Source organism: Acipenser ruthenus, chromosome 8 (genome assembly GCF_902713425.1).
Source record: "Acipenser ruthenus chromosome 8, fAciRut3.2 maternal haplotype, whole genome shotgun sequence".
NCBI lineage: Eukaryota > Metazoa > Chordata > Actinopteri > Acipenseriformes > Acipenseridae > Acipenser > Acipenser ruthenus.
The window spans coordinates 9,614,658-9,627,027 of NC_081196.1; the positions used below are offsets into that span (position 1 = coordinate 9,614,658).

At 34.2% G+C, this 12,370-nt stretch overlaps 1 protein-coding gene across 1 annotated transcript in view; it reads left to right on the top strand.

Moving 5' to 3' along the window:
• The window catches only part of LOC117405635 (limbic system-associated membrane protein), a 626,316-nt gene that overhangs the window by 227,700 nt on the left and 386,246 nt on the right, over positions 1-12,370 (top strand). The window lies entirely within an intron of this gene.

A 12,370-nucleotide genomic window follows, 5' to 3' on the forward strand; every position in this document is an offset into this window, starting at 1 on the left:
ATGCTGTGAAAAGTTCATCCTTTCGAATGTTGTAGTGAATTAGCAAATAGATGCATTTATAACAACGTGTGCAGTACACACAAAGTTGCACAACTGTATTCATTTCCCCCATCTCTGCATCTGATCAACTATTGTGTGATCTAACTTACATTCTAAGCATGCTATTTCAATGTTAGAAGTACTGTACATACAAGTGAGTGTGCACAATCGATTGGACTCATTCCTTATAGATCTACAGTAGACACGGCTTTGCTGTGTGACACAGGCAGTGCTGTAGTGGGGCTGGACCACAGCCTCGGTACTTTTTTATTGGGATGAGGTGCTACACCGCTGCTTATTTCTTACCTAAAGTCATCATTTTATTTTGGTATTTGCATTTTATTAATATAGACACTCTTTATGGATCCTGGTTGTAATTTGCATTTCTTAAGAACGAATTGCCTATTAACTACTGTCACTCACAATCATATAGCGCACAGTGCATACGCCTCAGGGCACTGGCTAATGGGCATGCTTTCTTTGTTATATACTGTACCTAGAAATGCCCAAAGGCTGTGAAAAATGGCTTCATTCATAACACCTCTTTTTATAACATGACCGGGACGAAGTCTTAAAAAAAGGTTACTGTTTGCTTTTGGACACACATTAGATTATAACTTTAGGATTTCCTATGAGGAAAATGTTAAATGCAAAACAGTAAATTTGTTACTATTCAAGTAACTGATTTAATGGTAACACTTTCTATTAAGGTGCTGCTTATTAATGTTTGATATATTTTTTATAAATATATAATAGATGCCTAATAACTATGTTACAGAGTGTTAATAAAACATTGTAGATGGTTTATAACTATGCAGTAGCCATAGACCGAATTACAGTTTTATAAAGGGGACAGTTTCTAGCCACCTATTCTGCTTTGGGGTGTTTAACCATGCAATAGTCATAGATGGAATTATGTTTTTCTAAAGGGGCAGCTTTTAGCCACCTATTGTACTTTGTGATGTTTAAGCGTAATTCTGTCTATGGCTATTGCATGATTATAAACCAACTATAACGCTTCATTAACACTCTATAATATGGTTATTAAGTATCTATTATATATTTATAAAACACTAATAAGCAGCACCTTAAATAGAAATGTTACTGAATTGAACTGTGCCACCTGAGTTAGTATACGCTTTTTTATATTTCAAGTGTTAGCAAACATGAGTTGATATGTGTAATGGTTGACTTATTTGTTTTAATTTAATTAAACATGTTGTAAAGGTTTTAGATTTTTAGGACACATACAATATTTTGTTTTGCTATTATACACCTGCTACTGGTTTCATAAACTTTAGTGCTGATTTAAAATATTAAAGGTTTTTAAAAAGCTGAACTGATATATATATATATATATATATATATATATATATATATATATATATATATATATATATATATATATTTGTAGCCCACTTTTCATACCTGTGTTTAGTCATTTAATGCACCTTTTCTTTGTGTGTTGGGTTTGAAGCATGTACATGGATATTTGTAATAATACATTCTTTATCTTATTTTTCAAAGCAGCATGAATGAAGCTACGTTCCACAACACAGTTCCCATATAAACCTTAAATACACTCTTTATTGCAAAGGCTGGAAGTATATGTGTTTTTTATGCTTATGAATATAATGAAACACTGCCGTGACATATACCAACATTTTTCAATGAATGTACATATATCTAAATACTTCATCAAGAAATTGTGCTCTGGCAATGAAGAACAGCTTTTTGTTCATCAGAATCACAGCAAAGGCACTCGATAGAGCTATTGTTTTTTAAATGGTACTCCACCAGTGCTCAGCCCAAACTCCCTTCAAAATCACAACATGCAGGGGATGATGCAAGTCAGCGCAAACGTAAAGCACTAAAGTCATCATTTTATTTTGGTACTTGCATTTTATTAATATAGACACTCTTTATGGATCCTGGTTGTAATTTGCATTTCTTAAGAACGAATTGCCTATTAACTACTGTCACTCACAATCATATAGCGCACAGTGCATACGCCTCAGGGCACTGGCTAATGGGCATGCTTTCTTTGTTATATACTGTACCTAGAAATGCCCAAAGGCTGTGAAAAATGGCTTCATTCATAACACCTCTTTTTATAACATGACCAGGACGAAGTCTTAAAAAAAGGTTACTGTTTGCTTTTGGATACACATTAGATTATAACTTTAGGATTTCCTATGAGGAAAATGTTAAATGCAAAACAGTAAATTTGTTACTATTCAAGTAACTGATTTAATGGTAACACTTTCTATTAAGGTGCTGCTTATTAATGTTTGATATGTTTTTTATAAATATATAATAGATGCTTAATAACTATGTTACAGAGTGTCAATAAAACATTGTAGATGGTTTATAACCATGCAGTAGCCATAGACCGAATTACAGTTTTATAAAAGGGACAGTTTCTAGCCACCTATTCTGCTTTGGGGTGTTTAACCATGCAATAGTCATAGATGGAATTATGTTTTTCTAAAGGGGCAGCTTTTAGCCACCTATTGTACTTTGTGATGTTTAAGCGTAATTCTGTCTATGGCTATTGCATGATTATAAACCATCTATAACGCTTCATTAACACTCTATAATATGGTTATTAAGTATCTATTATATATTTATAAAACACTAATAAGCAGCACCTTAAATAGAAATGTTACTGAATTGAACTGTGCCACCTGAGTTAGTATACGCTTTTTTATATTTCAAGTGTTAGCAAACATGAGTTGATATGTGTAATGGTTGACTTATTTGTTTTAATTTAATTAAACATGTTGTAAAGGTTTTAGATTTTTAGGACACATACAATATTTTGTTTTGCTATTATACACCTGTTACTGGTTTCATAAACTTTAGTGCTGATTTAAAATATTAAAGGTTTTTAAAAAGCTGAACTGATATATATATATATGTGCAGCCCACTTTTCATACCTGTGTTTAGTCATTTAATGAACCTTTTATTTGTGTGTTGGGTTTGAAGCATGTACATGGATATTTGTAATAATACATTCTTTATCTTATTTTACAAAGCAGCATGAATGAAGCTACGTTCCACAACAGTTCCCATATAAACCTTAAATACACTCTTTATTGCAAAGGCTGGAAGTATATGTGTTTTTTTATGCTTATGAATATAATGAAACACTGCCGTGACATATACCAACATTTTTCAATGAATGTACATATATCTAAATACTTCATCAAGAAATGGTGCTCTGGCAATAAAGAACAGCTTTTTGTTCATCAGAATCACAGCAAAGGCATTTTTTGGCTGCTGATGAGATTTTTTAAATGGTACTCCACCAGTGCTCAGCCCAAACTCCCTTCAAAATCACAACATGCAGGGGATGATGCAAGTCAGCGCAAACGTAAAGCACTTTGCCATTAGGTTTGCGTTTTACTGAGTTTCCTGAAAATCAGGCCTTGTGTCCTAAACATCATTTTTAGAGATGTAACATATCAGAATTCTTCTTCATATCACTGGAAGATTGTATGGGATTAGCCAGGTACCATGCTATGTATAACTGGCAACCAAATGACCAAGAAAAAAATGAGCCATGCTATGGATGAAAAGCATGAACGGCGCTGTGGTAAATGTAGTCATTTGTGTAATGCTGTCTCAGTGTTATATGCCTTACCATTTTTTTGCTAAATACAAATTTATCACAATATGAGTTGTGATACAGGGCTTTACTTTTCCTTCATCTGAGAGAAATTTTAAACCTGTGGTATTACACTGAGTTTGACTGAACTGAAGAGGAGAAATGTGAAACTTTAACTACAGTATAACTCCGATGAATGGGACTGCAAAGCCTGTAACAGAGAAGATAAGATACACAACAGTTAATGGATTTAACATCTGTGCAAGCTTAAGCCTAGAGGGTGCAATGAGTTATACAAAGCTAATGTCTTGAATTACAGATCACCATATATATATATATATATATATATATATATATATATATATATATATATATATATATATATACATAGTAACTATTATCCCGATTCCCGCCCTGTAAGAAAACACTACAAGCAAATATTTGCACATATACAGTCATTTAGTCACAAGAAAACCAATGCAATATAACATATACCAATGGTAATATAGCATTATCATCATTTGTCTATATCTGTCTTTACACCTCTGCTAGCCCAAACAACTCTCACTGTACTCTTTGTGTTGATGTAGAAGGAAGGAACAAACAAAAATGGAGCTGAAAAAAGCAGTTTAAATCTGATACAGGTCTATGAGTATATCACAGTCTCTTCCTTACTTTATAAAATTGTTTCATGCAGTCCAAAATAACTCATAGACTTGCAACTCCAGATCCAGCTGCACAAGAGCAAAACAAAACCACAGCTGCCTGTAGTCACATAAAAGACTCAATGAATTCTGATATGCTGTATTGTACATTTATATCAGAAGTATTCATATAAATATGACCCAATCATAAAATCAAGGGAGTGTAATCTATTATTCCATCCTCCAAAACTCCAGTGATTTCTAATTATATAGTAACTAGATGCAGACTTCAATCTCCAATGCTTATAATATTCCATAAAAAAATCCATTGCCACGAGTTGAAAAAAAAAAGGCCCATAAAATTACAGTTCTCTTTGGCAGTGTCAGACGTAATGGAATATTTGATGAGGTCCCACTAGTGTGTACAGTTTTCAGTGCCAGAAAAGATTTTATTAAACATTGAGATGTATCATTTATTTAAAACATGAATACATTAGCAATTGATTTACATGTGACTTTTTTTTATATTGATCAAGATTTAAGGATGTAGGCTGGTATGCTGAGTAATGGAATTTTTTTTTGCTCACGGCCAACCAAATAGCATGACGTACCCACAAATAGTGTTGTTGGAGCTTCAGTTGCAGTGACAGGAGATATTAGAGATCTGTCATAGCTTTGTAATTATATTTAACAAGACCCCCCTACTCGTACTCTGAGCAATTAAAAAGGCAATTTTGTTTTGGGCCTCCCTGTTGAAGAAGGTCTAATTTAGGCTTTGAACGACCTTTATTGTTATTTTTTATTGTTATTTTTTCCTCAGTTGAAAGCGAGGAAAATGGCGTGTGAATTAATTTGAGGTAGTGACTTCATAATTGTAGGGTTATATGAACAATGTAATAATTATGTTATTAACTATTTCTTTATTATCAAATGGTGTTGATCATGTTGTGGGCTGAACTGAGGACAAAGCTAAGACCATCAAACATAATTTTACTAAAGATAGATGTGATCTGAAAGCAAATGTGATTTTAGTCCTTTGTAATTTGGTGTTTTACTGTAAAAATGCCAATTTCTAACAACACATTCCTGATAACAAAAAAATATCAGCTGCTATCGACAGAGTAACAAAGGAACACAATGGAAGACATTTCAGATATATGATGGGAATATACAAAGATTCCCACTATTATGTGGTTGTGACAAAAGGAAACCTGCATGTAACATGTTTAAGTAAATCCATGTATATGGCGGTTTTGACTTTTTCACTGACTTTTAATTACCCTTTCCATGGAAACACTAGATGTAAACTGGAGCTAATGTACTGCTTTATCCACCACAGAGGTCATATTCCCAGCTTGGATGATACATTCTTCTTCTGTGCTGATGCAGTTTTCTAACTGCTGCAGTAGAAGTAAATCTTTCAAAGCCTGAAGGCACCTTTCATGTATTTTATGAAGTGTGACAGCCAAGTAAGAGGATTTGAGGAAACCCCCTAATTTCTTAGCAGAGCCAAAGAGAATTATAAAGTTTCAGAATACTTTACTTTAAACAATCAATACTGTGCACTGGACTGTTTTACTACGTTCTTGTTCCCATGTGACATTTTGGCAAATGGGAAAATAAAATAAAATAAATACTATTAAAAAATAGTTTCAATGCTTCTGTATACACTGTTTATTTAAATAAGTTCTTTATTTTAAATTTAGTATTTGTAGTTTGGTTTATATACAATTGAAATGAAATTCTGTGACAAAAGGTTTCTAGTAAAATTCTTTATCAATGTATTCACACATATTATATCTGACCTGGGGTTCAATCCTAGAATGTGCCGGTTCTTCATCTAACCCTAACTTTGAGACTAGTATTACTCGCTATAGGGCAATTGAGTCTTTTAAAATGTATTACTTGCAACAGTATGCCTATTTAATAGCTAACTTAAATGGATGCCAATCTACTGAATACAGTTTCATTGATTGTCCTTCATTGCTATGATTAATGGTGTCTAATTTTGAATTTTCTTGAAGAAAAACTAAGAATGAAACCACAGGCATAATGGCAGGCTAATTCAATCACATTTTTGTTTTCATTTGTTCTAGGTTTTTTCAGGCTGCTGTTTATTTCTCTTATATCCCTCCATAACACATTACTATAATAAAAGCATAGCAAAGTGTAATAAAGCATAGTGAAAGCATTGTAAAGCATAGGGAAACCCAGAGAGGTATGGTAAATCATATTAAAAAAAACATGGAAAACCAGGATAAGCTTTGGTAAATGGATAGTATAATCATGGGAAAAGCATGGGAAAACTACAAAATTGCTGTGCTAATGTACTGTGGTAAACCTTTAAAAGCGAACACGATATGCCTCAGAGACACGTCTGTGTTTTGTTCTGCAGTTTTATTATCTACTCAAGATAAACAACCATTGGTGGTGCTATTGCTAGTATAAGCTAGGCACAACTCCCACAAAGCATACAAATGCAAAGTATTCCAACACATCTTCAGCGGATGCTTCATATATGTATTCTGTCCTGAAGTTAACTGCAGAATCTTGAGCTCTGAGGTGAAAATGTGTGCATTGGCTGCTGATGAGATTGATTAATGCAGCTTTGGTAGTGCTATAGCTGACAGAAGCATTTAAGATCCTGAGATGCTGAGTGGCAGTTTGGTTTGGATTTATTATTGTGTTATTTATCTTTGTATACCTTTTTAAAATGGTGTATTACTAAATGTTCTATATTACTAAGCAAATTTTATAGTTGTTTGCTTGCATAATCTGCTTGTTACTTGAGTGTTTTTTTAAATGCTTCTCATAATGTGAGTGTAAATGCCTTATGTTTCAGCTGAAGGGAATTTCATTTATCTTAAGAGATGGAAAACTCATTTAAATTATGCTTTTTTTTTATATACAAATCTCTGACTCCTGGGTTGGCTTGAAGGTATTTAAAATAGAATCCCTAAATATGAGTAGCCAACTCAATGAGATGACCATTAAGTAGATGGATAGATCAAACAGCAGCTAAAATTATTACTAAGGGCTATGTTTATTAGAAAAATATATTTAAAAAGTAAGATATGACCTTCAAACAAGCTTTACTGTTTGCTTTTGATGAGATGTATTCAGAGCATCAAACTGACCATTTTGATTTTTTTTCCCATCAAACATTCTCACTACTTAAACTTTGAGATGCCCATATCAGTGACCCTGGGTTCTTCTACTCCCAGGCACTTCCATGCAGGAGACTATATAGCTTTGGAATCCATGTTACAAAAAGATCAATTTGACTGTCCTAATTGCATATGACCAATCAGAGAGCTTGGTTCATCCAAACTCTCTTTATGTTTGGCATGCAGTGCAGAGATCTCATTGAGTGTGTTAATTCTGACTATTTCTTGTAGGTTATAATGCTTAATGGAATGAAGTGTCTCACAGACAATACCATGTTATGCCAACAAGTATTCTGTTTTGTCAGGGTTAAGTTTCAACCAATTGCCAGACATCCAGCTATTAATGTCAGACAGACAATCGGACAGAGTATTAAACTCCTGCTCATCTTGAATTTCAAGGTACAGCTGAGTGTCATCGGCAAACTGGTGGAAAGAAAGGCCATGTTCCCTGATCTGTTCCCCCAGCGGCTTAACATAGATATTAAACAGTAGGGAAGATAATACAGACCCCTGTGGGACTCCACAGGTGACTGGCCTGGCTGAAGAGGAATAGGGACACATTGTCCCGAAGATGCCCATATCCTGCTCTACCCTCTGCAATAATGTTACACAAGCTATTTTAAAATAACTTAAATAGAAACCAGCTGTTATATTGTCTTTAATCTTAAAGTGTGATAATGGATCATTATTATTTGTAAGTAGTTCCAGTCTCTCCTAGAAAACCAAAAAGCACATTGCATCTCAAGTATATCAGTACAATGACAAAGGCTTTTTTTTAATTTAATTGATTGATGCAAATATTACATTTGGTATCATTAACATTAAATAAAGTGTCAGTGTCAGTCATTCATGTAGTTTGTTAATTATGGTTTTCATCTGAAATTCACACAGAAATTATAAATATATATATATATATATCTCATAATCATCATCATCATCATCATCATCATCATCATCATCATCATCATCATCTTTACTTTAGCCTTTTTTGGTCCACTGCTGGATGAAGGCCTCCCCAAGATTCTTCCACAAAAGCCTGTCTGCTGCATCCCTCATCCACATTGCTCCTAATTTCATCTTGCCATCTTCCTGGAGGTCTTCTTCTTGGTTGCTTTATATTTCTTGGGATCCAGTCTAGTATGTCCTTGGTCCAGTGATCTGTTCTTCTTGCTACATGTCTGACCCACTGCCATTTCAGTTTTGTTTGCGCTCTCATCCAATCCTTCCTTTATATATATACATATATTCTTTACTTTTAACCATAACTCTTGAATGATATCTTTTTTAACATGACCTTAACTGTGATCCATTTAATTATGAGCTAGACTATAATGTCCTGTGATTGGTGTTTTGCATACTATTCGCATTCAGTTGACACGCCTCACCCTAATATATTCCCTCGTGTGCTTGTTCAAATTAGTCAGTGACAGAACAAATTGTACACAAGAGTGGGAATTCCCACAGAAATTGTACAACATGATTCTACTGCTTAGAAAAGTGTATTAGTTTATGCAGAACACTGTGCTTATATTTACTGGTTCGTTAGTGAAGTGGAAACCTAATTATGGCTGCACAAATTTGTAAACAGCAGATATCCATAACACAAATGGGGCTTCATTCCGGTACAGTCCTCAGCTTATTACACCACACTTCCAGGCTGGTGATGGCAGCAGTCGTGGAAGGGAACATTTCCAAGGAGTATAAATGTGAAATGTGCCACACGTAGCAGAACAATCCTGTTCATGTTTGCATTGCCACACTATGCTATCAATTCTGAGGAACACAGTCCACCTTTCGTTATATATTACTAATCTATTACATTATCTGTGAAAACCTGAAAATACAAAACACCCACGTTAATTTCAAACACCAGTTTAAACAATGCAGAAACAACAGAACATTTACGCACTGCTTACATTTTTAGGCTACGTTGTTGTTACAGGTGTTTGACATCCCTACACACATCAGACTCCAAGAGATTCTAGTAGTCAATGACCCGTTTTGTATAATGTAGCTGTTTGATTGGTGAGTTAGACTAAAGCAGACAATATAATATATAACTATATACTACTGTACGTAAAATGTAACCTAATTTGGTCTACATGCATCATTATTATTATTATTATGAGAGACCTAGTTATTGGAATAGGTTAGTGGACATGTTTAAATAAGATTAAGACATGCTTACAGAAATATAAGCTCCTTGGTACAATGTGCTTAATTATATCCATGTACAATATTTAAAATGTATGAGATAAACATATCCTCCCAACTCGTATTGGTTATAAAATGCGAATAACCAAAAAACACACATACATGTTTTATTTCAGTATTGAAGCAACATGGTATTTGTATACAATATTTAGTCAAGTCTAAACTGACAAGCATACTTAATCAACTGTTGTAAAAAAATCATCAAAACACAATAGAAATAAATGGTGCTAACAGAAGCTGACTGTGTGAAATTGCCGGTCTTTACTGCTGATTACACAGAGAGCAGGTTAGGAAGGATAAATTGTCTGGGACTGTTTCTCCTCATCATGCTACAACAGACCCCACAAGCCACATGGCTGGTGAGTTCAGGAGGACACCTGCAGGGCTGGCCTTTGGCCTCCAGCTGCCTGTAGCTTACCTACATCTGCTCTCAAGCTCCTGGGTGTAAATAAGCAATTGGCTTGATCGTGGGATGGGAGTATGTCTGACCTTCAATGCTTCTCTCTGTTGTGGGGAATTTCTGGGGAGTAAACATAATTGGATATTCTACATTAGAAAAAAAGAGAGAATGAAAATGTTATTGTTCCTTGTGAGCTTTCAACACATATTGCACTTAGGAGCAAAAGCTTCTGGGTGTTGTTGATATGACAATCTGTTTGCTCTCTTTGTAGGAGATGCTAATCTCTTACACAAAGGTCAGGTCTATTCTGAGTCCTGCAATCAGTATTGTAAAGTTGACGGATGGTCAATTTTAGCAGTTCATGATCCATTTTAACGCAATGCTTCACCCTGCGGCAAAGTAATCCTGCAGTGTTAAAAAAAAAACACCATAGTCACTACAGTATCTCTGAGCTCTTCAGAGCCCTTGTAAAACAAGCGTATCATTCCAAAACCATAAAAGGAAATGTCAGCATTGAACCATATACAGTATATATAAAACAATGCTGAGTCATAACATCCAGGAGCCTTCTTCTCTAGTTTGTTTACAGGAAGTGAGACCCAATCATGTCAATTGGTGTGCTGCACTTAAACTTTGATAAGTAAAGATACCTGCAGAAACATGGAGTTGTTCATCATTCCTTACTCAGGTTTACCAGCATTGAAATCCTACCAAGCATTATTATTATTATAATTATTATTATTATTATTATTTATTTCTTAGCAGACGACCTTATCCAGGGCGACTTACAATTGTTACAAGATATCACATTATTTTTTACATACCCATTATTGCTGAAGCAGTCTAGGTAAAGTACCTTGCTCAAGGGTACAACAGCAGTGTCCCCCACCTGGGATTGAACCCACGACCCTTCGATCAAGAGTCCAGAGCCCTAACCACTACTCCAAACATGCTATCACTACATATGCCATTAACTAATCAAATACAAGCCATATAGAAAGCCAACAATTCCTACCACTGTAATACCGCGCTTTTATTTCTAGAAGATCTGAAACTTTTCTTCAGGCAAAGGGATTAATTCATAGCACTACATACAGGGTTTGAACAATGGGGTGTGGGGCCACAATGTATTCAAGTCTGCAAGGTGGTTAGATGCTTATTCATAGTGACTGACACTGACTTGAAAAGGTGAGGTGCATAGTATATATATATATATTATTTATATTTGCATGATAAAAATAATTAGATATGTAAGTGAGTACAACTGAAAACTGTGTGTTACATGTCACAGGTGCCTCCTTTTTTTAAACTTCACATACAGCCAAAAATGTTCCTTTGATTTCACATTTCATACTATGGCTAGCTCCAAGCTCTCTGGGATTCAATCTGAATGATGGGCACTATTTGTTGATTTTGATAAACCTTAGTCCTAACTTTGAACTCATACAAGGGCCCACTGGCAGTGCTTTCTAAATCTCTGACTATCACTATATATTTCTTCAGGGGTACTATTTATTCATGGTGATTTTGTGATGTGTATTGCCATCGGTGGCCCATTCATGCAAGGTAATGCTTTCTACTGTGTTTTAATCCTATGTGTATTGAAAGAGGTACCGCAGAGGTTTTGTTTGAGTGCAGTGCTTCGAAATAGGCTAAAGAGAAAGAGATGTTGCTCAAAAAGAAATGTCAGCTCAAGAATGTGTCACACTTTTCAGATCAAATATCATCAATCAATAGTTTACAATTCAATCACTTTATTTTTCTTCTCAAAAATGTGCATTTGTACAGCATGAGAGCAATTTACACCAGGCATTTAAAGATGATAAAAAGCACAAACAAACTGAAACCATTGATAGCTGAATGGAGTACTTTTTAACACCAGAAGTCATGCATTGTACTAAAATATTATGACTAATCTTAGTGAAAGTTAGAGTAGTTAACTATATTGATCTTAAATAATATAATTGCCATCTAGTAGTATTAATCATTTCTCTCTTAGTCCAGATATATAACAATGAATTATTATTATTATTATTATTATTCTTCTTCTTATTATTATTATTATTATTATTATTATTATTATTATTATTATCATTATTATTATTATTATTATTATTATTATTATTATTATTATATATTTGTTTCATATTTCAACTGACATCAATGCATCTCCTAGTATCATAATATTATTTATTATTATTTAGTCATTTAGCTGACGCTTTTATCCAAAGTGACTTACAGAGACTAGGGGGTCAACTATGCATCAACAACTGCTGCTGCTGCAGAGCCACTTAC